Genomic DNA, 27667 nt, shown 5'->3' with positions numbered 1-27667 from the left:
CATAAATACTTAAATATAACGAATGCAACTTAAGTGGTCCCTGATCCTGTTCATGCTGAAGAGCTCTTGAGACACATGGGGTCAAGGAAAACCTTCCCAGGGCCCATTTATATGGCTGTCAAGTGCCCTGCTCTGCCCCACAGAGAGCATAGCAGCTGGCACATCCCTGGGAGCTGTGGCACTGCTCCTGCCCAGCAGCAGCCTCTTATCCCCAAAACAGCCCTGAACACCCCCTCCCCAGTGGGACCATCCCAGGACCCCCAGACAGAGACATTAACTTTGACTTAGCACCTCCATTAGTTATTTACCCTCCCTGTCTCCTGATGAGGAGATCCTGCCCCCGGGCATGAGCTGCCCTGGGAGCACCGCAGTTATTCTTTATTAGCAGGGAACTGCCCGGCAGCCCCGGCCAGGAGGAGCTGGCTCACCGGTGTGCTCCCCACCAGCCAGCTCGAGCTGCAGTGCTGAACCATCATGTTAAATTAAGCCCAGGTATTTCAGTTGCACAAGGAGCATCATTCATTTCTCAGACTAAGGTGGGACCACAGCGCCATGAGCACCAAGAAAATTTGATTAACTTCTTATTAATTAATATGATTCAGTTTCACTCCTGGTTCCATGTTTATTGGCGGCAGCAGGGATGGGGAAGGCAAGCGAGGCCCTGGGAGCAGTGGATGAGGGCAGCCCTGCGGTAGGGGAGCCCCAGCCCTATCCCCATGCTGCAATGCTCAGGAGCTGGACCCCCGGCTGGTGTTGGCTGTTACAATCCCCCCGCCACGGCCATGCCTCTGCACCGAGCTACACACATTTCTAACACACCCTCTCCCTCCACCCAACATGGAACTGGGCAGCAAATAAATATGATCATTAACAGAAACCTCTAACCTCTTGGAAATGATTAATGCTCAGGAAGAGCTGGGATGCTGATATATTCAAGTACGTCAAGTTTCCTTCTATTATTTCATCAGGCTGCAGCAAGGGACAGGAACATGCTGTCAGCTGAACCCCTGGGCTCTGCCACCGCTGCCCAGGACAGGTACAGCTGCAGCGTCACCCAGCGATGCTGGCACCCACCCGCCTGGGCAGTGCAGAGACAGCGCAGACACAAAACACGGGCTGCCTGGGGTGCCAGCTCTGCACTACAGGCATCCCTCTGCAGCACGGGTCCCATGCACAGGCTCTGGGAGCTGCACCCCACTGCCCGTCCTCCCCTTCCCCAGTGGGAAACCTCCAGCCTCTCCCAGCAAAGCCGTCTCCACCAAGTTCCCAGAAACCACCAGCCTCTGACCCCTGAATCTGCTTTCTTTCCTCCAGGCCCTGCTGTCCTGCCCACAGGCACTCGGAGCAGGGCAGGCAGCTGCCCATGGGCACCGAGTCCCCTGCCTGCCCTGAGCACAAGGGGGGTGGCAAGCTGTGCAGAGGAGGAGCTGACGTCTGTCCCTGCAGCTGCTAGATGAGCTGCTGGTACCAGCCTGCCCGCCTGCTCTCCCAGTGACTTGCCACCACACACAGCTGATTAACACGTTTAATTTTCTTTGAAAGTTTTCCAAGCTCTTCTACAAGCTCTGCTCAGCGCTCCAGCGAACAGGAGCATGTAGAAATGAGAGGAGCTGATGGTATCAATACTGCACTGAAGTCCAGGCATCACTGCATAATTCATTACCTGACAGCTAATTAGTCGGCTGGTCCAATTAGGGTGACTTCTCTGCAGCCAGGGCTCAGGGCACAGGGAGGGGGGGGCTGACGCTTGCTGGCACACAGGCGGCCGTGCCGACGGTTCGCAGGGCCCACGAGGATGTCAGCTGCCACGTGAAAGTGTTGCCAACAGATGGTGGCAGGTGCCGTGCACAGCGATGGCTGTGAAAGCACCTGTCTAAAGCACTTTAGCACTGACTGAAGAACGATGCTCCTTACATCCCTGCAAGAACACTGATTCCTGCAGCAGCCCCAAGGGCCCCGACGGCACAGGGTGGTGTGAGTGCGGCCACAAACGTGGAGGGATGTGCTAGGCCCCCAGGGAAGGGGACATCTCACCAGGGCATGCAGGCAGTGTTGCCTGCTGGCGCAGAGCCCTGCTTGGCCAGGGGGTCGGTCTCCAGCTCGCCCGGCAGAGGGTGGCAGCAGCAGGCAGGCTGGCCACAGGATTGCTGCTGCTGGCCTGGGGCAGCCGCCAACTCCAAGGAGGGAAAGGAAAGTTGGTGCTGGGCTCACACCGTGTGGCACTGGGTCCCTGGACAGTCCTGAGCCGCTGCATGAGGCTAGGCCATGCCGGTGCCCACAGGGTCAGCACAGCTCCCTGCTAACCACAGCCAGCTCCTGCAGCGAGCACAGCCATGAGGACAGCAACCCTGGCTTCTGCACGCTCCAGTGGCTGGCGATAAGGATGGCTTAGGTATAAATATTTACCCAGTGACTGAATGGATTCAACTGAGTTCATTCCTATTAGAGGATCTGTTAGTAATTATCTGAATACGCGTTATTACCTGGGGACCTATAATCTGCCACAGTAATGAGTTCAAGTGGCTCATGTGGCATAATAAGCAGGAGAGGGAAGGTGGGAAGGGGCCCGCTGCCATCCGCAGCAAGGGCAGGGCAGGGCTCAAGGACAGCAGAGTCGCTCAGCTTCAGGGAACTGCTGCCGCAGCAGCACCATGGCCATGGGACACGAAGCTCCTGCTTCGCCTCCCCGAGCAGCGGTCAAGGGCAAGCCCTGGGCAGGGTCCAAGGGCAACTCACCGAGCTCGGAAAGGCAAAAAGAAGCTGAGCCATGAGTGAAATCGCTGTTTCCCCGGCCAGGCGTTGCTGCAAGGGACGCGCTGCAGGACACAGCCCTTGTGCCAGGCACAGGGTGAATCCTGGCTCCTTGGGGCAGCCCTGGGGGCCAGCTGGGCTCTGGCACCCCCGCAAAGCCAGGCTGTGGCTCAGTAGCATCATCCCGATCCCACTTGCCATATGGACTCACCCTACAAACTTGAATTGACTTCATGTGACTCAAATAAAATAATAAAATAAATAAAGAGTAGGATGCAAGGCAGAGAGCTTATTATCCTCCTGCAGCCAGTATTGATGTATCCCCACAGCTAGCAAGGGAGAAAATCCCCTTCTGGGAGACGTGTCCAGGATCTGTGTGCATTTGCAAAGTGCATGGTCCACACTGCCATTGCCATTTGGTGCACGTCCATCCCTGCACACTGCGGGGCATGGCAGCTCTGCTCTGCAGGATGGGAAAGTCTGCAAGCAGGCTGATGCCCTGAACGGCAACACAAGTGGAAAAGTGCCCAGGAGTGACTGAGATTAATTACTCTGCTGCTAATTCCATGAATGATCCAACCTGCCAGCTGAAGTGAAAGCCCACAATCCATCTCTCGTTATCACACACACCATTTTCCTCTCGCTGCCATGCCATGCTCTGGGAAGCCAGGCTGCCAGTGCCCGGGCTCACACCCCAGCTCCGTGGCTGGCTCCAGGGAGGATGAGGGGTTTGAGGCCCTGTTCAGCCTGGCTGAGGGTGACCCACATCCCCCAGGGCAGGGTAAGGCCTGGCTGAGCCCATAGCACACAGACACCTGCTTGCCCCTTGCTTGCAGGGTGCAGCCGTCCCCAGCTGCCTGCTCCCCCCACAGTGGTCCCGCCCTGGGCTCACAGCTGGCAAGGAGCTGGTGCGTTCAGGCAGGGAGAGCTGCAGCCCCTGCTTTGGGCAGCCTCGTTTGCTTGTTAATTGTTCAGCGCTGGAGAGACACAGTTTGGCAATGTGGCAAGTGGAAGCCGCAAGGCCTGAGGGGGTTCAGGAGGGGGTCCCACCGCAGACCTTGCCCTGGCCCGGGAGTCCCGCTCCCCTCGAGCGCTGCCTGTGGCACCCGCTGCACGGGGCAGCCCCAGGCCCTCGCTCAGCCTCTGCGGGGCTCGGGATGTCAGGGCTCGGGGGCTCTCAAGGAGGGACAGGGCAGAGGTGCCCATCCTTGCGGGAAAGGGCATCGCTGGTCTCGGGAGACAGGGGCTTCGGCCCGTACCTCTCCTCTTTATGCAGCTCCTACCCTTTCCCACCTTCCCTGAGTGCTGGCAGGTCCTGCTGGATTTGTGTATTTTAAATATATTTCTTTATATAAGAAATAATGATCCGAGACCAGCAGATAATCTCTGTCCCATCTCTGCCCACTGCAGTGCTGCCATGTGATATTGCTGTATTTAGTCACAGTGCTGTTATGAGAGCAATACAGTCATTAAGCTCTAATTTCTAAAACAAAGATAAAATTACATGATTAAGATCTAATTAAAGTCTAACTACCAGCACCATGAATCACTTCAGCACACAGTTTAATGGATGTCTTTTGAAGCCATCATGCATTTTGTTTCCTTCTGTGGCCAGTGATTTCCCTGCAGGGACTGGGTTTGCTCAGGCTGATGTTTGCTTTTGCTGTTCCTGCTTTGGCTGGGGACCACTAAAAATGTTCACAAGTGAGCGAGTAGCTCGAAAATCCATTTCTAACCAGACAGAAAATTTCATTTGACAAGCTCATTCAGATGTGTGACTCTGTAGAAATAAACGGAGCAGGGAGGGTTCCTCACACCAGTGCTGGCCCCCAGCCCCAGTCTGGGAGCATCATTTCAGCAATGCCATGTGCTTTGGTGCAATTAGCACGAACCGCCGGCACGCTGCATGCCTCTGTGCTGAGGTGCCTTGTGGTTGGAGCAGCACTAAGTGCCATTAAAACTCTCCTTGTTAGAAAAAAAAAGCAAACAAGAAAACCTCCCTCACAGCTCTCAGACTATTGACTCTAAGGGACAGCACTATAATAATTTTGATGGAGAGTATTGCCATTTTCCTTTTTCCCAGCAAAACATCGCCTGTTGATGTCCCAGAGCTGCCTCTGCCAGATCAACACAAGCATTTTAATGCCATCGCTCCTGTGGCTGCAGCCTGCCAAGGCAGAGATGCTGCCAAGAGCTGCCTCCCCTGGAACCAGCAGCCCTGCACCTGCCGGACATGCCACACCATCACCGCCCCGGCTCGGCCACAGCGCAGCACCAGGCCACGCATGGGCATGGGCTCTGCCAGCAGCACAGGACAATTCCCCCTCTGCGCCAGCCCAGCTCCGATGAGCCTATCCTAGAGACCCTGCCTGCTCCTGCTGCCTCCGCGGGGCTGGATGGTGCGCTGCCCACAGGCTCTGCAGGCTCTGCTTCCATCCCAAAAGGCAGCACCTGAAAAAACACTCCTTGTTTTTCAGAACCAGCCCTGCATTTATGCAGCTCTGCAGGGGAGACATCAGAGCCAGGTGGCTCCTGGCAGAGGCAGGGGTGTAGCCTGTCCCTGGTGATGGCAGGAGCTGAAAGCCCCTCCAGCTCCACCAACTTCACTGCCAACACCTGGGGACCTGCCCGCACCCTGGAAAGTGGGTCTGGCCCCAGACATGGGCAGTCCCTCTCCATCCCGGGGGTGCCAGGCTCCCACCCCAGCCTGCAGGCAGGCGGCTATCCTGCTACGAGCTGAGGCAGCTATGGCAGATTCCTCCGCGCTGTGTTGACCCTGGAGGATTAGGAGCAAGAAAATCTTATCTTGACATGAATCCAAGGAAGCCCGATGGGGAAGGCCTGGCAGAAGTGCACGTCTGCATCATTAATGCAACAGCCAGACCGCTGCTCGCCGCAGCTCAGCCACGGGACCAGCCGGAGGGATCATCCCACCTGTGGCCTCGCAGCCCCGCAGGAGCAGCCGGAGGCATGCCAGCGCAGCTGCCAAGCCAGTTACATCCCTCTGCCCAGCCAAGCACTGCGAAACCCGTCCCCACAGGCCCCTGCAGAGATTGTCATCATCTGGGGCAAGACGTACTGCACCTGGAAGCCGAGGTGGCAGCTGCCACCCTGCCTGTGGCAATCCCGGCACTGGAGAGGTGGGCAGCACAGCCCCTACAACACCAACCACTCAATGGATTAATTACATCCACAGGAAAGTTTAAGATTAAGATAGCCTGGTATTTCCCCTGGGGAGAGCACACAGTGAAATGACTTCTTCCCTGTTGCTCACATGTGTGGGATGGATAGAAAAGGGTGTTGGAGGGAATCAAGATAAAGAAAACTTATAGCCCCATTTAGGTTTGTTTCATTGCCTTTTTTTAGTAGAGGAATGCCTTGTTTTCCCTGTGATGACACATTAAGTGAACACTCATCCTCCTGAGGATAGCTGCAGCTGCAACAGGTATCTAACAAACTGCTAAATGGGAAAGAAGATTTCCATCATTAATCACACACTGTGAAATGAGGTAGCTCTCAAAGTTGCACCCCCATATAATTGTTAGTGGATACAAACAAGGAGCAGTAAGTCAGGGTAATGTTCCCCAGATGACTCAGCCAGCCAGAGGAGATAAAGGAATTGAAATTCAGGAGTGGTCCTGGTTTACACTGTCAGAGGGATGAACTTCCTTAAAATGCTCCTTACAACACAGTGGGGCTCAAAACCAGGTCATTCCTTTTAAGAACTGGACAAACGCACCCACCTGGCATTGTGAAATATGAAATACCGGCAAGACAAGTCTGGGAGGGCAGGCAGGTGCATGGTGCCCGCGGAGCCGCCGTAGGGGAACTCAGTGCTGGCGGCTCCGGCCAGAGCAAAGGGGTCGCAGTGAGCCTCTGGGTTGACTCTGCTTCCCCTGGGCCCTGGGGCTGTCACCGGTGTGCTCGGTGCCCCCAGGAGGGTGTCTGGCTGGGTGCTTTACCGGCATCAAGCGCAGGCGCTCACGTGCATTTCCAGCCACCACAGTTGCAGTGTGGAAGGTTACTGCCACCCAAAGCAGAACGGCTCACGCCATAATGATGATTATTTATAATGAGGAAACACCAAGGAGCAAGCAGAGTTAGGCTGTTCCCCAGCCAGCCAGCACAGTGGGCCCATGCTTTCAGGAGCGATTAGCAGCTTTGGGTGCTCAGCTTGAAACAGTTTCCAAGGGGCCTAATTTCTGGAGAGCACTCTCCAGAGAAACGGATTCAGGACACGCAAGCAGAGCCCCGGGAACTGGAGGCAATGGGGCAAAGTCACTGAAGGTGTGGGGAGAGCGTGGGGACAGGACCACACCGCTGCAGTTCCCAGGTGCTAGCAGGGTGCCTGAGATGCTGTGCAGAATGACAGCATCTCTTATTGCCAATAAAGCAGATCCAAAATAGTGTGAGACACCATTCTCAGTCTCCTGCCATTTCCCCCAGCCCAGCTCTGTCCCTGTCTGCGGTCACTCAGCTTTGCCAGAGCACCAGAGCCACCATAGCTCCTGTGCAGTGGCTCATTCACTGGAATTAGTGAAACCAGCAGTTAGAGCAACGTGAGCTGAAAGCAGAGAAATAAGAGGGGACAGATTGCCAATGCTCAGGGTGCATGTTACTGAGCCTATGATTAAGACATTTCATGCCTCCAAATAACAGGAGTGCGTGCACCGCCAGCCACGTCCCAGCAGCAGAAGTGCTGTCGGCTGCCCCAGGTCAGCCAGACTGCACCCAAAGCAGAGATCGCCCAGCGCTGTAAAGAGACGAACTGCAGAAACTGTGATGGAAAACATGGGGCTGTATTTTACAGGCTGCACAGAGGACCTGCACTTCAGGCTCTGTAGAATGAGCCCACAGCGCAGCCCTGGGCAGGAGACGTCAGTGCCTCTTGGTGGAAATCTCATTTTTCCGCTAGCTGCCTGGGCTAATCCACCTGCAGAGAGAGCCGAGGCACCAGCCCCATGCCAGCAGCCATGCCAGGCTCAGGTGAGTCCCGCTGCCACTTCTCCTGTAGATGGTGCGAGAGCTGGGGCAGGTCCCACTGTCTGCATGCGCCCCTCCAGCTGCGCCCACCAACACCCGCAGCGAACGCCTGCAGCTTTGCAGGGCGCTTGGGAGGGGCAGGAGGTGCCCTGCCAGGAGGGTGCCCCAGGGGCTCTCCCGGTGGTGAGTCCCGCTGGGACACTGCTCGCGGGCACAAACAAACAGCCAATGCCCCATCGCCTGCACCCGGCCTCGCCAGCCTCCAAGCACCACGGCCAGAGCGGTCTCTGTCCTAGAGGGAAATTAGATTGGATGAGACGATTTGTTCGTGACAGATCCGTGTTGGCTGTTTCTCCTCTCCTTGTTTACTCCTAGGTGCTCACAAGAGGTTTCCTTGTTTGTCAGCTTGGCTGCAGTTCCTGGAAACACCCTGCGACTGCCAGCAGAGCAGTTGGTCCCCAACACTGCAGCTCCTGCCCTTGCTGCTCGTTAACGGTGGACTCCTTCGTCCCCGTCACCTGGAAGTGAGGGCTCACAGGGCCATTAATGAGCTTCTGGCTGCTCCAGCTACTTGCTTAAATCAATTTGGTCCAGCCTGCTTGAAAACATGCAGTTTAGCTGCATAGTCCAATCTGGCCTTTTCCCATCTCCTTGGGCTCTTACCCTGTGGCAGGGCTGGTATGATCAGTGTCTGTCTGTGAGTGTGTGTAAGCGTGAGCGGTGCTACACTGCATGTGACCAGCATTGGTGGTGGTGGTTCTCCTGGTTGCAGGCAACTGGTTTTGGGTAGTTACGGAGAGCATGGGTGGGGGTTTACACCTGGCAAAGCCAGGAGGACACCAACTGGCACTGGATTGATGAGGGGAAAGGAAGGGAAGAGCATTGGCATGGGAAGCGCGGCGCAGAGGATGCTGTGGGACAGCCACAGGACTGCGCTGGCACCGGCACCCGGCACCCCTCCCTGCCGGCTCCAGCGCGACATAGCTCACCTCCACACCAGGATGGGGGCTGCTGGGGGCAAACTTCAAAAGGGGGAGAAAATGCTGTTTCTCTGAGTTAATATTCCCTGGTGGATCTTGTTCTCCTCATTATTCTGGTCGTTACTTAAGCAACAGCCGCTCGTCACTTGTGGTTCAGCAGCTGAGGGAAGGGCTGAGTGCAAGAGGCTAATTTATTTTCTTTTAGTGCTTCTCATCCATGGCAGCCCCTGGCTGCTCCTCACCACTGGTAACCAACTGGAGGCATTTCAGATATTTCTAATGTATGACAGCAACTGGGAAACAGAAATTACCCTCTCTGAAATAATTCCTGAGACAGATTTCTTTTGGCACTTTGCAATAGATACGCAGAGGAGACGCGGGCTGCATGTACTAGCTTGCCTTTCCTGAGCAATTTATTAGCCCCACCATCTGTTTAAGACCTTGTTTCTTTCCCCCAGATAAACGTACCTCATCAGCAGAAATGGCATCTGCAGATACATGGAGAAGCAGAGGAGACAGCAAGGGCCTCTCCTGCTTTGCCATGCTGCGTGGTGCACCAGCCCGCTGGGATCTTTTGCCACGCAGGGCTTTGCAGAGCCAGGCTCCAGCCTCATTGGTGCTCGAATGGTGCTGGGGTAGCGTGGCGGCCCCACACAGCCCCACGGGAAGGACTGACAGGTCCCTGTCTGTGCCATCCTGCTCCCACCCTGGACCTGCCTCCGTTCGCTGAGCAGGGTCCTGCCCTGGAGCCCCAGCCCTGCAGCAGGGCACCGGGTGAGTGGGGCGGTGGGGCTCGGCTCCTCTCCTGCCCCAGCTCGTCCTGCCCAGCCGGCTCCCTGGCTCCATCAGTGAGGAGCCACCAGCATCATCTCACGTGCTGGGTCCCCACCAAGATCCGGAGCAGGAGACAAACGATCTGCTTAGGATGCGCTGCCTGCACTCTGCTTGCTCAGCCCAAATGAAATTAAAATATTGACAGAAACAATTTCCAGGGGGAAATTGGAAAAGTTAGCGGAGGTGCCAAAGCCGTGCAGCTCCTGCTGGGCGCTCAGCAGTCACCAGCCTGGCTGCCCGTCATCTTCCTGGGGAGTGTGCCTGTCATCTTCCAGCTGCTGCGGCCGAGCAGCCCTGGTGGGTGGCTGGGCAGGAGGCGGCGAGTCGCTCCAGCCGTGACATGCTGCCTGCACCACGGGAGCGCGTCACTTCAGACAGGGCAGGCCCAGCACTCGGTGCTGCTTTATTGCACTTTATTTAAGTCAGCCAGGGAAAGAGGAGCTGGGCCATTACCCACCGCACACCCAAACACTGCTCCGGGCTCCCTGTGCTATCCTGCGCAGACACCAGAGACCTGGGGCACTGCTGGTCCCAGTGTACTGACCCGTTACTGCCCCAGGCCACTGTGCAGATCTGAACATGCCCCAGCCATTGCACCCCATAGCATGCATGTCCCCCCCGACACTGCACCATGCCAGCAGCCCCGTCCTGGCAGACAGCATCGTGCAGCAGCGTGCAAACCCGCTCCTCTGCTCTCGCTCCAGCCTCCTGGAAGCTGGCGGGACCTGTCACCTCCAGACATGAGAGCCCAGGGCAGTGCAAGGGAAGCGGGTACATGGACAGGCAGCAAGATGGTTAGCCAGCAAGAGACTGAAAAACAGAAAGAAATTGTGCTGGAATAGCCCCACAATTGAGCCAGGGAGAGCACGAGCCCCACAGCATGGTGGAGTGCTTACAGGACAAGGCAGGGCGACAGCAAGGGTCTGCCTTGCCAGTTGAGCTGCTGGAGCTGGGGGGATTGCAAAGAGCACCCCAAATGCAGCACTCTTAGCACAGTCTTCCTCTCCTGCTGGAGGTGCAGATCCTGGCAGAGGAGCCCCAGCAGCACCATGATGCCTGCGGCAGCCTGCCAGCAATGCTGCTGGGACAGGAGCTGCCAGGAGTGCACCAGCCGGCACCTCCAGCAAAGTCCCCGCTGCTCAGCGAGCTGCTCACAGTGGCCACTCAGCGTTTCATGACAGCTCTTGTCGGCCCTGGGTGGGCTCTGACTTGCCAGAGCTGATCCAAAACAACAGACCTGCAGGAGATCAAGCCAGATGCAATAAAATTTTCATTACTGGTGTGTTTGAAAAGCTGTTGTACTATTTTAGACAAGAAAGGCAATCAGTCATGGCTTACTAATGCACCCTAATGGGGTTCTTTACACATGAAGGACACGTGGGGTCTGCAATGTGTACTGGGGGCTGAGCAGCCCCGGCAGAGCATGCATGGGGCAGTGCAGCCCCACCACGGCACAGCCGGAGCCCTGCCCTGGCACAGCCCTGCCTGCTCAGCCCTCCCAGCAAGTGCATCTGTGCCGGCTGGCCTCGGCCCCTCAGGATGCAGGGAGGGATGTGGGGAGGGACGGCTCTTGGCAGTGCACACTCGTGTGTCCCCACTGCTCTCCTGCCCTTGGCTGCTTACTCTCCCCCAGGCGCTCTGGTGCAGGGTGTAATTTGTACTTGTCTGCCAGTATGATGTGGAATCATTGGATTTTAAGAAAAAAGTGGTATTTAAAAAGCAGCAATGAAGGACTTTAGCAGGTCCTGTGTTCTCACAAGCAGGGGTCTAGGTGGCCCCTAGCATGCTTTCAGCGGTTACCAGCTGCAGAGCACCATGCCTGTGCCCACACACGGCTCCAGAAGCATGGCAGCCGACGCAGCAAACGGCCATGAGTGTGGGGCTGCGCAGTCCTCCAGCACCTGGCACGGTGGGTGGCAGACTGCATGTCCTAAAACTGCCTGAAAACTCCCAGAGGAGGAACCAAGTCCAGAGAGCAAACATCGTGAGCGGGGCGGGAGTCAGCTGCCCCCAGCCACAGTGCATCCTAAGCAAGCCCAGCCGCGGTGCCCACTCGGCAGCACCAGTGACTGCTCAGAGCTCAGCAGCATCCATGGCTTCCATGGAAAGAGGATCTGACGCTGCAGCACAGGGGCTGTGGGCACAAGGCCCTGCCCAGGGCTCTGGGTGCTGCAGACAACAGCAACCCGGGCAGAGCACAGCTTCCAGTCAGGTGCCTAATGAGCCAGGGACCTCTCCCTTCACCTTGAAATAGGCACTGAAGTGGTGAGGAGGGATGAGACAAGAGCTGCATAAATCTATCTGCTGCTAGAGCTCTGATAAAAGGGAATATGGTGGTTAATTAAATCCATTCATAATCAGATGGATTTGGGTTTTACTTTGGGCACAGTTTCCGCTGCTTTTGCCACACTCAGAATCATCTTCACGTAACAGTTTGTGAAAATAAAGCAAACTTGACATTTTCTGCAGGCGCGTTTTCCCCAGACAGCCAGTGCGTAACTTCAGGGCAGGCAGCACACACACCCCCGTGCAAGCTGGGCAATTTACTGCCCCAGAGCAGCGCGAATATTACTCACTTCTCTCCTCCGTTCACACTGCTACAGCACCGAGTGCCAGTGCCCCGCGGCACCATGGCATCGCAGCACCGCACACCAGTGCTCCTGAGACCCCAGCCAGGATGGGGCCGCTACCACCACCACCCAGCTGCAAAACGGCAACAGCAGCAATATTCCCTCCTGCATTCTTCAGCCTCATTTTCTAATCCACTTTCCACCAGCTTTTTAACCAGGGCATCGTGTCACTGAGTGAAACACTGTCCAGAGCCTGTTATTTCTGTGCCAATGCCTCCATCAACCAAACTCGTAATCTCATCACAGGATGAAATCAGGTTGGTTTGACAGGACCTACTTCTTTTCAACCATGTTGATAGGCATGAATTTATATTCCCAGGCTCTAATTCTCCCATTAATTGCATCTTGCATTGGTTTTTCCACCCGTTTGCCCAGGATTAATGTCAGGCTAATTGGACGTAGCTGTCCAAGCCATCTCATTCACTCACTCTGCTCTCTCTTGGTACAACGCATTCTCCTCCCACCCAACACTATTTTCTTGCTCTTCAGGATCAACAGGGAAGCTCCAAGGGCAGATGCTTCTGGCTCCAGTTTAAATCCATTTCTCCCCAAAAGCCCCTTGTGCAGGTCTCGGGGCCAGGCTGCCGCAGGAGCCTGCTGTAGCACCCGGCACTGGCACCGCGTGGTGTGCTCACTGCACACCCAGCACCCACCGCTGCTGCTCACCCATCTCAGCCTGGTTCACTGAGCACAGCTCCGGACGTGTCCTTGCACGTTTCCCTTCATTCTCACCACCAGCTGTGCAGGTTTCAGCTTCTGGAGGCCTCATTTCCCATTTTCTCGCTGCAAACACAAGAAACAACGATTCTCATCTTTTATTGGCAATAGAAATCTCCCAATTTTGTTTGGGTTGGAAAAGAGGGAGGTCACGCTGCTGCCTGACTAACGCCAGCCCTGCAGCCCCATTTCCAATGAGAGGCAGCAAGGGTGGCTCAGGCCAGAGGCTGAGGCTGGAGGAGGCCACGGAGGTACAGGGTCTGCTCAGGCTCTGCCAGCACTGCTGGTAACTCTGCGCCACTCGGGACGGCTCCGAGAAGCTGCCTGCAGGCAGGCTGGGGAACTCAGCATCCACACCTGATGTGTCCCTGGCGTGCAGCAGAGCAGGAGGTGATGCTGCCAGAGTGCGATGCTGCAAGCTTGCAAGACAGGGCAGGGGAGGAGGGGACGCCCAGTACCCATGGCCACGGCTGATCAACCATCCTCTGTAGAAATCCCCTGAGACCACAGGCCCTCCACGGAGGGCGCACAGCTGGTGCGGGGCACGGCTGCTCTGCATGGGGCTACCCTGGACTCACCCACACGGGACTGCCACAAGGGCAGCAGTGTCCCCCACGGCACAACCGGCAGGCTGCACCCTGGAGGTCTTGCGGAGCTGGTGCTTTGCTTCTGCCTTTTTTCCCCCTTAAAATCTTTTTCTTGAGCATTTAATAGGTAAATTGCATATTGCAGATTCATTTTTAAAAACAGTTTTAATGAAGGTGCTCCACTGCATGTGTATCTGCATGTGTCATCCATCCAGGCTCACACCATATAAATCACCACTACTTGTGCAAAAGCTAATTAAGGGTAATCATGAAAACCTCATTAGTCCTCATTTACATAACATACACAGAGAAATTTCCTAACCTTTAATCCTGGCCGTCACAATCCATTTAGATATCTCCTGTATGTTTAATTCAAAGGCAGAAGCACAGCCCCATCTCCTCTGTGCACGCTGCCCCCAGAGCTCTGCTCTCGGCCGCCGTGAGCCTGGGAGAAGATGGGCCCAACTGCTTCAAACGTGGCTGAAACAGGTCTGGGTCAGCCCACGCTGACCTGCATGGCGGGGTGAGCATGCCCTGCATCACAGGCAAGCACGAGCACGTCCTGTGTGCTGGGGAGAGCACATCTGCATCGCGATGTCAGCATGTCCTGCCTGCCCCAAGCATGTCCTGCCTGCCCTGTGTTGCAGGCAAGCATGTCCTGCAGTTCCCAGGACCTGGCCCTGCCCTGGCATCCCCTTGCCCCAGAAGTGCCTGTCACCCTATGCTTCTGCTGGTGCTGGTCGCTGGCACCAGGCACCCGCACCCCAGCCTTTACCACCCCCGCCTGGCACGGGGCTCTGCCCCCCAACCCGACAGCAAGCGGCGCTCACTGCACAGCTGCAGGAGCAGCAACGCCAGAGAGGAAAGAAAAAAAAACTAAGCCCTGGGGAAAACAAAGTTCCACTTCTCTGCACAGCTCTGTCATCTTCAGCACCAGCCTCGCCATTGCCGTGAGGATCATCTTACTAACAAGCGTTTATGGCAGCACCGGGGCTCGGCACAGCAGCTGGTGAAGGTGATGGTCACACTGCAAGGTCCCCATGAGCCGCCACGTGCCACGACAGCTTCCACCCCCTCCCCGGCAGAGTCCCGGTCTCCTACGCGCCTGGTACAAAAATGCAGCTCAATTAGGACCCATCGTGCCATAAAAATATTGGAACATTAAATGTATTAGATAAAACTCCTTGTGCTATTAAAGCAGATCACGTCCTGGAAATCTAAGTAGTAAGCTGTGCAATTTCACCCTGCGATAGGACTGGATTAAGTTCTTCCCACAAAAGCCTCTTATTGTACGAAAAAGACCATTAGCAACCTATGAAATCAATAGAAAACACAGCCCTGGTGCTGTAAAACACCAGAATTAGCCGCAGTGCCAGCAATAGCACCAATTAGGCTGGGCCCTCTTTTGCAAGCTCTCACAGGAAAGAGCTTTGCTGAAATCAGAGGATTTGTTGCAGCCCCGCTGCCGCGGCTGGGGGCTGGCCGGCAGGAATGAGCCATGAGCCTGGAGAGCTCTTCCCGGCGGGGGCGTGCAGCCTCCCGGCATGCGGGGCAGTGGCGCGGGCAGCGGGGGCTGCTGGGCACGTGTCAGGGTGATGGGGCAAGCAGCAGGAGCTGGCGGATGGAAGCCTACAAGACCGAGAAGCCCTTCTCATCCTTCTCCTGACGGTCTTCGGGGCTGTTCAGATTTTTTTGCTGTGAATTGCGCTGGGAGCTTTTACCCTCAGCCCCTCAGACTCCCACCTGCAAACAGCCACCGCCACTCCAAAGCCCTCTGCTCCAGAAGCCAAGCTGGTTTCCCCGGGACCCCTGGGGCCATCGCAGGAGGACCCCATGGCGTTAGCCAGCGGCAGAGTGGTAGCTGCACCAATGCTGTCAGGTTATCGCCAGTGCCCTGCCTGCCCTGCTGGGCCCTGGCATAAGTGCGGTGAGCCATGTCGAGTCCCTGCTGCTATTACCTTCCAAAGACATTGGGTTTATTTTTCAGTGGCTCAGTCTTGGGCAGAATTGGATGAAATGCATTAAAGCAACACAGAATGTTGCAAACCTCATGAAAATATATTTGCAAAATGGAATTCCCCTCAATTTCTGCAAAGTAGCGTCATTTGCTGTGATTCCCAAACTCAGTGAGCATGGAAACCAGTGTGGTGGGGACAGACATTATTCTGGTGAGCAGCTCCCACCTTCCCTCTCATCCCTGCAGCTCTGCAAATCCCACTCGGCTCCTGATCCTGAGCCCATGTGCCCAGGGAGCTGCCCTGGGGAAGCCACCCAAGAGCAGGCTGCGGCTGTCCTTCAGCCACAGCCAAGGCGGCGCTGCCAGGCAGAGGCACGCTGCAAGCGGCTGCAGCCCAGGGCAGGCGCTGGAGTCCAGGGGGATGAGAGGATGCCCCAAGAGGGGACTTTGCCCCAGCTGAGCCTCACAGCACTGGGGTGGCGGGGGGATCCCGGCTGGGGTCCGGGCTGGGAGGGCCTCACAGCGAGGAGGGGAGCAGGACCAGGAGTGTCACCTCGGCTCAGAGCTGTCCCCAGCCGCGAGCATGATGGGGACGTGCCAGCCCCTGGTCCAGCTGCGCATCCTCCAGGGCTGCCCAAGGACTCACGCGTCTCCTGGCAAACGCGGCCCCACCGGCACTGACAGGCACAGCAGCATCGGCTGGCTGGAGACCAGGGGTGTGCTCGGGAACATGGCCCCCTCTCAGCCGCGGCCTCTGCCCGACAGATGCCCCGGCCACCCCCGGGCAGCCGGCGGAGGGAGCACTCGACCGCCAGAGCTGGTCCCACCACTCCTGGCATGAAGCACAGCCAAACCTGTGAGCAGCGGCAGAGACGATTGGACCGTCACATCGGATTAGCTCCTCTGCTCCTCAGACTGACATCTAAGACTATTTGTAATTAGGATTAAAAGATGAAGCAAGAGAAGAAACAGAATTGAAAATGGGCTTTCTGTAATTAAGAGCACTGCTTTCACTGCCGTCACAGGGCCAGCTGGGGCTGGGGCTGGTCCCTGCCGGTGCCCATGCGCGGCTCCGTCAGAGTAACCGGGGCTGGCAGGAGGAGGAGACCCCTCGCCAACTGCGCTCAGAGCCTCCAGCTCTGGTGACAAGTATTTAAATATTAAACAAGCCCTTAAAGTGAATGAGAGGCTCGAAGCTGAATCATCACAGAAAGTAATATGCTGTGAAGGAGGGAACAAGAGGACAATCGTGCGAGCAGCTCTTTGCGGGAGACACATCTTGGAGCAGCCGGCGCGAAGACTCCCGCTCTCGAGAATGCACAAACCCACCGGGCTCTGCCAGCATGTTTACACAGCAGTAATTTAATAGAAACCAATCATGCAAAACAGACACAGTATGAGTTTGGGGATTCATTTCCATATATTACACTGTTCTTTATTGTATTCCCAGCTCCAGCCTGAACAGCAGCAGCAGCCAGAGAAAGCGACAGGCTGGCAGAAAGAGCTGATGCCCAAGCCGGCTCCAGCCCCAGCAAGCGGCGAGACATTCCTGCTCGCTGGCTTAGGGGGCCATAAGTTCCCCAGAAAGCATCATCACCCTGCTGGGGCCTCCCAAAGTCATCATTCACCTGCACTGGGTGGGCCGGGGGGAGCTATGCTGGGGGGAAGGGGCCAGCAGCACCCAGTCTCAGCCCTTGCTCCCTGCACGGCCGGCATCTCCCACCGCTCAGCCCCACCGGCATCGGTGCCTGCGGTGTCCTGCTGGGCAGAGCTGCCCCTAGGGTCCCTGCCAGCATGAGCAAAGGCTTTCGCAGCAGCTCCCGAAAACCTCCTGCCAGTTCAGGAGATGGCCTTGGAGAGGGATAAAGATTTCAAGCTGAGGCTAACTGAAGGCTACGAAATACTCCTTGTGATTCACCGCTGGCATGGAAGAAACAACAGCCCTGTGTGCCATGCCGCCTTCCAACAGGGTCACACATCACACCGGGATTGTGACAGACCCCACACAGAGAGGAGAGCCTGTCCTACAGGAAGAAAAATCCCCCTGTGGCCACCGTGCATCCCCAGCCTTTTACCGGCTATCCTGGGAACGTTGTGCACCGGCCTCACACCAAACTCTTTGCATTTACTCCCCCTCACTTTCCACGGCCCATAGCCTCACCTGGCCCTCTCTTCCTGCAGCACCTCTTGGGCAATAGCCATTGCCCCCAGGGCCAGTACTTCTAAGTGAAGGCTAATGGAAAGGCTCTTCAGCCATCACCGCACTGGAAGCCCTGGGTGTCGAGTAGCCCGGCAGGGACGCAGGCAGCGGGGGAGAGCTGGGTCCCGCTGGTGCACAGGTACGATAGCACAGCATAGCTGCACAGGGCAGCCTGTGCGAGCACAGCACGATGCCAAGGTGGGCAGACCATCCTGTTGGCTTGCTCCAGGCACCCATCACTGTGGTGTCGGTCCTAGGCAGCAGCACTTTGCCAACCTCTGCCCTGCAGTGCCTGCACTGTGGGTGCCGGTGCAGAGTAGCAGGACCATGAGCCGCAGGGGCATCGTGCACCCCAACAGCTCCTGTCGCTCAGCAAACACCGCTGCCCCACACGGCAGCCTTGCAGCAGCAGCAGGGAGAGGTTTCCTCATCTCTGGGCAACAGGCAGGACCTCACACAACTCCTCGTCCCTGGCCGCACCTCCGCTCAGCAGCCCTTTGCCCCCCCAAGTAATTGCTGTGCACGTACCCTAATAGCGCAGTCAAAGGGCTCAGCTGGAAGGCAGCAGTCCGACATGAAAAGCAACCTGGGGAGTTTGATGTAATATTTATACAGTGCCTCATCGCAGCGTTTGATGTGGCAGCACAGCAGGCTGGCTCCTGATGTGCAGGCGGGGATAACCCACCCCCCATCCCCAAATCCCTGGGGAGCTTGTGCCCAGCCCAGCCTGGGCGTTGGAGTCCCCAGAGCGCTGCCGGGTCCGGCCCACACCCCTACACCCCTGCCCCTGCCCATGCAGGACCTAAAAACCAGACCGAGCGGCAGCTCACGCTCCACAGCTCCCCCGGGGACCCCGCTGCGTGGCAAGGGCTGACTGCGCCGCTCAGGCGGCCTCCCCAGGGGGTGCCCGTGCTTTATGGAAACATGATTCAAAAATACCGGCACTTCAGGGAAAAGGGGAATGTATCTGGAAGGAACTTTATGGGAGGAATTTCTAGCAGGTTTAACATTTACCCAGTTTCATGTCTTCTTTAGCCCTTTTGGGAGAGCTTAATTTCCTGTGAAATTCAGGTTGCAAATGAGTTTGGCTGCTCAGCCAGCTGGGAAGGTGGCTCAAATAAGTGAACTCTCTCCAACTGACCAAGAGCACTGGCCCACAGGAACACCATGTAATGGGATGTGAGCACTGAAACCCTGATGGCCTAATAAATTCCAGGTTAATTTTGATTATAATATTTAAAACTTAGCAGAGTGCACAAGAATCTGTCCAACACAAGCACAGAAAGGAAAACATCTCCCTCGCCGCTCCGGACAGGACGCCTTTGCTTCACTGACAGTTCCCCTAATTTAATTATCCTTCGTTCAGCAACTTCTTATCACCATTTCGCAGGAGGTACAGTTCTTTAGAGGATGTTTTTAGGGGCTCTGTTTCCAGTGGTTCAAATTTAATTGCAATTCGCTGTCACTTGAATGCAGGACGGAGAGCTGCATGGCCAGCCAGGACCACGGGCACCCGCGTGGGTGGGAAACGGCTCCTCTGGAGCGACAGGGGCTGGATTTCAGCCCAGGCTCCTGCTCCCCATGGGGGATGCACCTGGGGGGCAGCAGCCACAGCTACGCCCTCGGCCACCCTCCGAGCCCCACTGTGGGGATGTCTCTCAGGGAGCAGGCTGGGGGCTCCGGGTGCTGCCCTCACCAGAGGTCATCCAGCATCTGTCTGCCTTCAGAGAGGTGAGGGGAAGGGACGAGATCCCTGCCAGCCCCATCTCAGCCATGCCAGTGATCCCCCTCGCTAACGGCTCAGAGCCGGGGATGCCACCCTCCCGCAGCCGCTCTCTCGCCTGTGAGGATGGAGGTCCCTGCTCCAGACCAGGTCAGTGCTGCGCTTCGTGTCTCTGACACAGGAAATGTAGTGTGATGCGCAACATCAAAATTGAGCTGATGGTCAGCAGCTCCTGCAGCTTTAGTGTGGCTGTTCGTGGGGGTTATAAGTCCACTGAGCAGACCTCCGGCAGCACAACAGTGAGACGCTTCAGGTGTGACTGCACATGAACATGCAGCACGTGGGTGCCCCCAAAGCTGCCGCTGCTCTGCGGTGACGCACCACACACCCCAAAGCTGGATGTGCCAGGGATGGTGGGTGCCCGATGCCGGTGCCCAGCCCCTTGGGCCAGCAATGAGCTGCGGGCTCAGGGCTCCTGCCAGTGGCGAGGCGGCCAGACTGCTGCTCGCCCACCTGCCCAGAGCCGCTCTGCACCCACCTCCTGCTGCAGTGCAGGCGGTGCCCAGTGTCCTGGCTTGCTGGCTGCGGTAAGGCTGCCAGGGCAGCGGCCTTGAAAGGGAATTTCTAATGACCCCTGCCAAGGGTATTTCATGGCCCCACAACAAACAGATGCAAATAGATAAGTGAGAAGGAAAAGTCCCTTGGATTTTTAAAACATTCAGTAACAGCAAGTGAGGGCAATACATTATTTAAGGGCTCTTCTAAGGAAAGAAAATAATTTCAGCTTAGTTAGCTTTTTAGGACAGCATAAGTAGAGAGCAGGGACAGCGAAGCCGCAAGCAGCAGCATGGGTAGTGGAGCGGGGAGATGCACACAGCCCACGGCTGATGGGTACGCGGCACCGGGCTGCTCGGCCATGCTGGCACAAGGCACCACAGGGCTGTGGGGTCCCTGAACCCCGAGATGACTTTTCCTGAAGCCCAGGCCCTCCTGAAGGCAGCACGGGGCGGCCGCACCAGGCTGCCAGGTGAAGCAGGGTCCAGTCCAGCACAGGCACTGGTGGCTTAAGCCAGAGCAAGCAGAGGACAAGGGGACACAGCACGTGGCATGCAGCATTCCCAGGGCCGCCTCCATGCACGGGTGCCAGGAGCACACCGACTGGTGGTGTGAGAAACCAGCAGTGATGGACGAGAGCAAGGCGTAATGGGCACTGCGGTGCAGGAACGCACTGATGAATTAGGTGTCACTGGGTTTAATCCAGAGTCATTAGCCATGCCGAACACTCGCATATCATTTGTTAAACTAATGGATTGCTGGAGGTCATTTGGTAATAAGAAAGAGAGAGAAGGGTTATTAGTTTTTATCAGACATTAATTGGCCAAAATCGATTACTTATTTGGCATTTGCAGTGTATTAGGGGTGTTCCCCCCCCGAAGCACTGTGGTTGGCAGAGCAGAAGGGTGGCAGCGGCTCCACAGTGTGCACCACGGCATCGCCCAGGCACAGGCTGGCAACCCCGGCTGCATCCTGGCTCCGTCCCAGGGTGGACGCTCGGGACAGATGCCATCACGAGTGGCTCCTATCCACACACTTCCCATCAGCTTGTCCTGGGCTGCAGGACCGAGGAGCGGCGGGGGGCACCCCGTACCCGCGCTGCCACCCCACACGCCCGGGTGCCCCATGCCCAGCACACATCCTGCACCCAGGGCTGCGTCTTGCCCCAGCCCAGGGCAGCACCACAGGCAGCAGTGCCTGCAGCTCCCCCACGTCCGCCGTGACGTTTGGTGTGGCAGGGAGCAGCAGAAATGATCTGGGAACTGCTCAGGTGATACCACATTTATCTAACAAGCTTCCAAATGAAAACTAGCATTTGGACTTATTGCATTCTGGCTGAAAATTTGATTACATTTTTCTACAGCTGTAAATCTGCCTTCCTTTCTGCAACATTATTATTAAAGCCAGTATTGAATTGGTGGTGTGATACGTAAAATTTCAATCCTGGCTTTGACATTCCAGGAAGTTAAAAACCAATTACAGTGTGTGCTTTGCCTCAGGACAGAATGAATCATTGAACACAGCCACTTCACCAAGAGAAATTAAAGGTTGAAGCAGCAACATGGGGAAGGTATTAAGTTAAAAATCAAAGGTCAATTAAAGTAAAACTGAGTCTATTTTATTTTTAATATTTTCCTTACATTTCCATTCCTTTCTGATGAACAAGGAGGCAAAATAAACCTGCACTTCTATTTATTTGCCAGGTAATAAATCTGGGCTGAAGTTGGTTTCAGGAGCTAAGAGGAAACATTCAAGTGATAAAACTCCCAACCCAATAACTAGCTTTAATCTCGCCATAACGAAGCCGGCATAGCAATGGGGCAGCACGCATGCCCTCCCCACACTGACGGCAGCCACCACACGGCAGCGAGGGTCCCACCTCACCTCCGCCTGCGACCACCGAGCCACTGCGGCCGCCCACGCAGCAAAGCGAGGGGTGCACGCAGGAGGTGCCCAGTGCCCAGCACCCAGGGGACACATCCCACTGCCACCATCATCCCGAGCCCATGAGGCCCCACTTGGCCCCAGAGCTCAGCCGTGCCATGCTGGGACGGGCAGCACTGACTGCAAAACGTGGGAAAGAGGGTCAAAGTCGGCACTGAGGTGTGCAAAGAGCTATGTGTCCCAAGCCAGCACCTCCCTTGGGACTGCTGAGCCCGCCGGGACATGAAGGGAGGGGGGTGCAGCAGGTCTTGGCAAAACCAGGCGACACGGCTCCTTCTGCTACTTTGGCTTTGCGGGAGGAGTGGGGGACTCCCTGTGCGCCCATGGGGGACGCCCCGCGCTGCGGGTCCTCTGCAGAAGGGAGCAGCCGGGGCCACGTGCAGTGTCACACCACGTGTCACACCATGCAGCGTCACAGCACGACAGCATCACACTGCGCACTTGCAGTTCTGCTCTTGGCTCCAAGGGGCACCCAGGGTGAACCTTAAGCCCCGAAGCCCCAGCCTGCTCTTTTCCAAATGTGGGGGGCAGCAGCTCTCCATCCCCATGCACATCATACCGGTGAGACCCCCCCGTGACCCTCAGGTCCCCCAGGCAAGAGCAGAGCAAGGCCTTTTCCAGCAGCTGATCCACCGGCCACGGGGCAGGCTGGCACCGGCGCGTTCCCAGGCTGGCACCAGCCCTGGCTGTGGCTTTGCCAGCCCAGGGCAGGCCCACGGCGGGTACCTAGGGCCCGGGTGCGCTGCTCAGCCCCACACCTGGGCATCTCCCAGTGGCAACGAGACACTCGTGCTCCCACCTGAGCACATACACACACATGCTCCCCCCAGCACAGTGTGCGGAAAGCATGACAGCGACAGCCCCTCCGCAGCCCCCCGGGCAGGGACAGCACCTGGCCCCCGGCTGCCCCAGCCGGGCAGGCTCCTGCAGGGCTGCACCCACCGCGGCACCGACCCGCCGGGCAGCACCCGGGCTCAGCCCCGCCACACACGCGTGTGCGCGGCGGCCTCCCCAGCTGCCTCAGCAGTGCATGGTGCGACCAGCCCCACTGTATGAATTGCTTCATAAATAAATAAAGCAGACGTCTCCCGCACTCCTTGGAGCACAGAGCGCCCTGAGAGATGATATCACAGCTCATAAACTCATCCAGCGGCAGGAGTGAATCAGCACCACCCTCCGCTCTTAAACAGGCACGAAATGAGCTCCGGCTCAATGGGCCGAAGCCTCCAAAGGCAGCACACGGGCAGGATCGGTGCCAGCATGGCACAGGACCCACCATGGCAGATATTTACCGACGTCATTAGAGCAGCGAGCGGGGAGGCTGGTTATCGCCTGAGCTGTGGCAGAAGCTGTTGACCCCTCCTGTAGAACAAAAGATAAGTTGTACTTTCCGTTTTCTGCAGCAGTATGTCATTTGCAGATGCCTTTTATGTGTGGACTTTAACAGATAATCCATACCCTTGAAGTGGAGTATATCATCTGCTCGTTACCAATGATAAATCATTTGCAAAATATTAAAATGCTTAAAGACTGTCATATGGGGTTCATGAATTGCTTTACAACACACACACTTCTGCCTATTAAAGGAGAAAATGTATTCATCGCGGACCCAGGCAGAGCTATCAAACTCTGCTTTATTTACAGTCTGGAGTACAAAGCTATTGGAGAGGTGCAGCGGTGGAGGGAGAACCACCTCCCGGCCCCGCCATTACCGCCTTTCTAGATAATCTGACACCAGCTATGGAAACTCATTAAGGTCGTTAGGAAACGTGCCAGTTCTCCCCAGGGAGCCAGCTTCTTTTAGATTAAAAAAGGGAGCGAGCGCGAGTGCGAGCGCTGCTAACTGTGCGGTTTATTCACATCTATACAAGTGTGCCAACCACAGGGAAAGAGTAATCTAATATGTTCTCAGACAATTTAAACTCATTTCAATAAAAAAAGAATTAGACGGAAGCAAATGGCAGGGAGAACAGATGTTACAGTATCGGTGACACCCAGAAGAACAAGCCGATAGCGCTGTGCTACACAGAGACAGCGCTTTCAGCCTCAGACGCGGGCTGGGAGGGAAGGCGCGGGAGGGCTGGGAGTAATGGGATGCCCAGGGAGCGACACGGCCCCGGAGCGGAAGCGGGGCTGCCACCGTGCTGCCTGCTCCCAGGAGAGTGCAGCCACCAACAGCTCCCAGGGGCCCCGCACCCCCGCTGAGCCTGCAGGGACACACCAGCGGGACAGTGGCCCACAGGTCTGGGAATCCACAAACAGCCTCAACCTGCAAAGCCACCAGCGTTCACCAACAGAGAGAGGCAAAGGGGCCAGGGGAGCTGGAGCAAGGACAAGCGAAAGGGCTTGGAGACTTCCCAGCGTCAAAGCCCTCTGCTTACAGCAACACCCCCTGTCCCTGCCATCCCCATCCCCGTCCCTGCCCGCTGGCCACCAGCTCCTTGAGCAAGGACACCAAGCTCCAGACAGCGGCATGCAGCCAGAGGCACATTAGGGACTCAGGTCCTGTGGCATTTGGGGCCAGGACACCCCAGCTGGATCCTCGGCCACCAAGGAAAGGGGCACAGGAGATGCCCAGGTTATCGCCCCACCAGGGGTTCCTGCAAATGCTCCAGCTTGTTTGGTAAATAACGACTTTGTTATAAATATTCCATAAGCACAGGAACTGCAGTGCATTAAAAAATGATAAGGTCCCTGCTTCCCAAGCAGCCGCTCCTCCATGCTGGGGCCTGGAAGAAGTGTTTAAAATCGGATGTCAGCTAGGGCCGACAGAGGAATTTGTCGTGGGGCTGATGAATAGTTTGAGAAATATTCAATACCTTCAGGAAGGATCAATTTATCACAGTTTGGCTCAGACTGTGTGGAAACATACAGCCATCCACACTGCATTCGTTTATTAAGAAATTCAGGTCATTATGTTAGACATGCGGTTTCTTATTATTTTTTCACTGGATGAAACTAATGTGGAAAAAGGGCCATGCGGTGCCTTGATAAATTGCTCCGGCAGCCAACGATGTGCTTGTCTCCCCAGTTTAAACATCTCCAGAAAAGATGCGGCAGGACTAGCGCCAACACAGCGAGCGCTCCGGGCTCGGAGGGATGGGAAAGGGCCTCAATGAGCGAGCAAACCCCAGTAGCAACAAAATCACTCGCTTTGTGGCAGTGGCCAGTCTCTGCTCCCCAAGTTTGTGGCTGTCACCCCATGCCACAGGGCAGATCCTGGGGTGCTGCTCATCCCAGGGGAGGTGGCGTGGGGGGGAGGAGCCCTGCAGGGTGCTCGAGGGCAATTAAGCACCACCAGCTCCAGCCAGCCCTCCGTCAGGAAGAGCCAAGGGCATGACAGCCTTTGCAAAGCCTCTACATAGCTTTGCATGTGCAAAAACAGGGGAGACGGAGCTGCTACCTCCATGGCCACAAAGGCACAGCAAGCTCCCAAGGACCAAGGGCCAGCACACTGAGGAACCCATCTCTCATCAGTATAACACCATGCTCTGGTGTTAATGGGAGGGCACCACAGCTCCCAAATATTGTCAGTCTCTTCTCTGCATATGACAAAAACCTGCCCGTAAGTTTCCCCCTGGCAGATGGAAGGAGCTATTTCCTCAGCAACCCAACCCTACAGCCCTATGCCTGCCCCCAGTAACCATCAGATAGACGCTGTGAGTGTCCACCAGCCAGGCGAGGTGCCAGGAGCGCTCTCAGGACTTCCTATTGGCCTCAAAGCTTTCAATTAGGTACATATGTATTTATGAAATATTATGACAATTGAAAGCCCGTTAAGTGTTACAGTAAAAATCCCTATGTGCAAAACAACCGGGGCATCAGCATGGCCTTAACTGCTAAATCCATTTGGTAATCAGGTTAGGCTGCCAGCGAGAGGCTGGTGTCAGCGGTTTTTATTAAAAGCTGGGTTTTTGCTATAAGAGGTACTAGTTTTATGTTACCATAAATTGTCAACAGTTGGTCAGATCCCCACAGAGAAAGGATCGATACCCAGCAGAGGGGAAAAAGTGCTGAGAAAGGAAAAGCGATACTCTAATTAGAACAAAATTTAAGAGTCCAGGGGTACAGATGACAGTGCCTAATATGTTATAATTTATTGATGGCCTCCAAAGATTGGGTTTTGTTCTGGCTCTCAGAGGCAACTGGGTGTTAATAAATATCCCAACAGACAGCAGCTGCCTGCAGGCAGCAAGCAGGCAGCTCCTCCACATCGATCCTCCGTGCCCTCGGCCCCTGCGATCAGCACAACCAGCAGCCGTCCTCACACGGCAGGGCCGCTGCTGCCGCCAGGTCAGGTCCTCCAGCCGAACAAGTGGTTTTCTTGGCTCCTCTGGTTTGTACATCTGCGGGATGTACAAACATCCCTGTGGGACAGGCACCTCGCCGGCCCCAAGACCAGGCTCCTGGGGCATGGGGACAAGGTGGAAAGCCTGCCCCCCCCCGCCACAGCCAGCGCTCCCCGGGGACACCCCCGCCTCCCCAGGGTGTCAGAAATCTGCACCTCGTTTCGCAGTAATCTAATCCTGGCTTAGCACAGCGGTAATCCCAGCCGAGGACCCGAACATCTGCAAGCCCCAGCTCTGTGCCCAGATGCAGCCTCCCCTGCTGACCCAGATTTAATAACCACTCGGGTCCTAACCTGCCCTTGCTTCATTTCACAGCGCACAAAGCACCTGCCATCGGACCCTCATAAACAAGGAGACAATAAAATTTAATCACTCGAAGATCAAAGTTCTCAAGTGTTTTCCAATTGTCCTCTTACTACCCTCCCAGCTAGGTTAAGGGAACTGCAGTGGGCTCTCTATTTAATAAGTGGCCATAAAAACCCATCTGGATTGAAGAAATATTGGCAAATATAATAAACAAAAATATATTAACTCTAATTCTGCGAAGCCTTTGGCTATATTAATATCTCCTTAATGTAATCACCTATAAATAAGTGATGACCCTATGATTTAATATGACATCTGTCATCCCCATTTCCATACAAGACATGAAGTAATTACTCTCTCTGGTATGCAACAGAAGGATGGGAATCGTGTGCTGTGACTGCCCAGTGTAGCCACCAGCTCCTTCACCCAATGCCTGTGGGCAGCCCCAGGAGGTTCGGCTCTGGCTCACCATTCCCGCTGGACGGGCAAGACGAAGCCCAGAGCCCCCAGCCACATCCCCTGGCCCCACAGCACGGGAGGGCTGGCAAACTGCTTTTTCAGTGCTGGGACCAGTCCTGCCCCAGGAAGAGCGAGGCTCCCCTTGAGGAGTTGCCGTGCTTTCTGCTGGGGACACCGGCCGGCCGCTGTGCCGAAACCAGAGTCAGTCTTGGCAGTCAGACCAGCAAACAGGCAGGGAGCGGCAAATGCCCCATGTCCCGAGCTGGGAAACACAAGAGACGGGAAGAAGCAGGTCCCAGGCTGCAGCAGGGAGCAGAGCCGGCTGTCACAGCCCCCAGGAATCCCTGTGCCCCCAGACTGGGGGGGGAACAGTGGCCCCCAGCGCAGTCCCCTGCAAGCACAAGGGCAGATGCAGTGCCTGTCCCCCCAGCCCTCTCTGGAGGCGGTCAGCAGTGCCCTGACACCCCAGGGACGTGCAGCCGGGGACCCCTCGGACAGCGGCTCTGCAGCTCCCGGAGCTGGGCCGTGGTTCTAGCACTGGCTGCTGGAAGACCACGGCAATCACAGGCACCAGCGCTGTAATTTAGGAAAGCTCAGTGCAATCAGGAGAAAGACAGAGCAATCTTTATATGCATATTTTTCACTTCAGCTGGAGCTCTGCTGTCAGGGGAGGTGCCGGGGTCCCGGCCAGG

At 56.2% G+C, this 27667-nt stretch overlaps 1 protein-coding gene across 1 annotated transcript in view; it reads right to left on the bottom strand.

Moving 5' to 3' along the window:
- The window catches only part of USP31 (ubiquitin specific peptidase 31), a 71693-nt gene that overhangs the window by 5334 nt on the left and 38692 nt on the right, over window positions 1-27667 (bottom strand). Inside the window, exon 17 of the transcript XR_015699234.1 lies at window positions 12845-12961. The gene's annotated coding sequence lies outside the window, so the exon portion shown is untranslated. The remainder of the gene's footprint in view (window positions 1-12844; window positions 12962-27667) is intronic.

The sequence above is a fragment of the Nipponia nippon genome, unplaced genomic scaffold, assembly GCF_047370975.1.
Source record: "Nipponia nippon isolate SJK-2023a ecotype South Korea unplaced genomic scaffold, ASM4737097v1 scaffold_5, whole genome shotgun sequence".
NCBI classification, from domain to species: Eukaryota; Metazoa; Chordata; class Aves; order Pelecaniformes; family Threskiornithidae; genus Nipponia; species Nipponia nippon.
The sequence above is the reverse complement of the archived record's forward strand: the minus strand, read 5'-3'. Positions and strand labels throughout refer to the sequence as shown.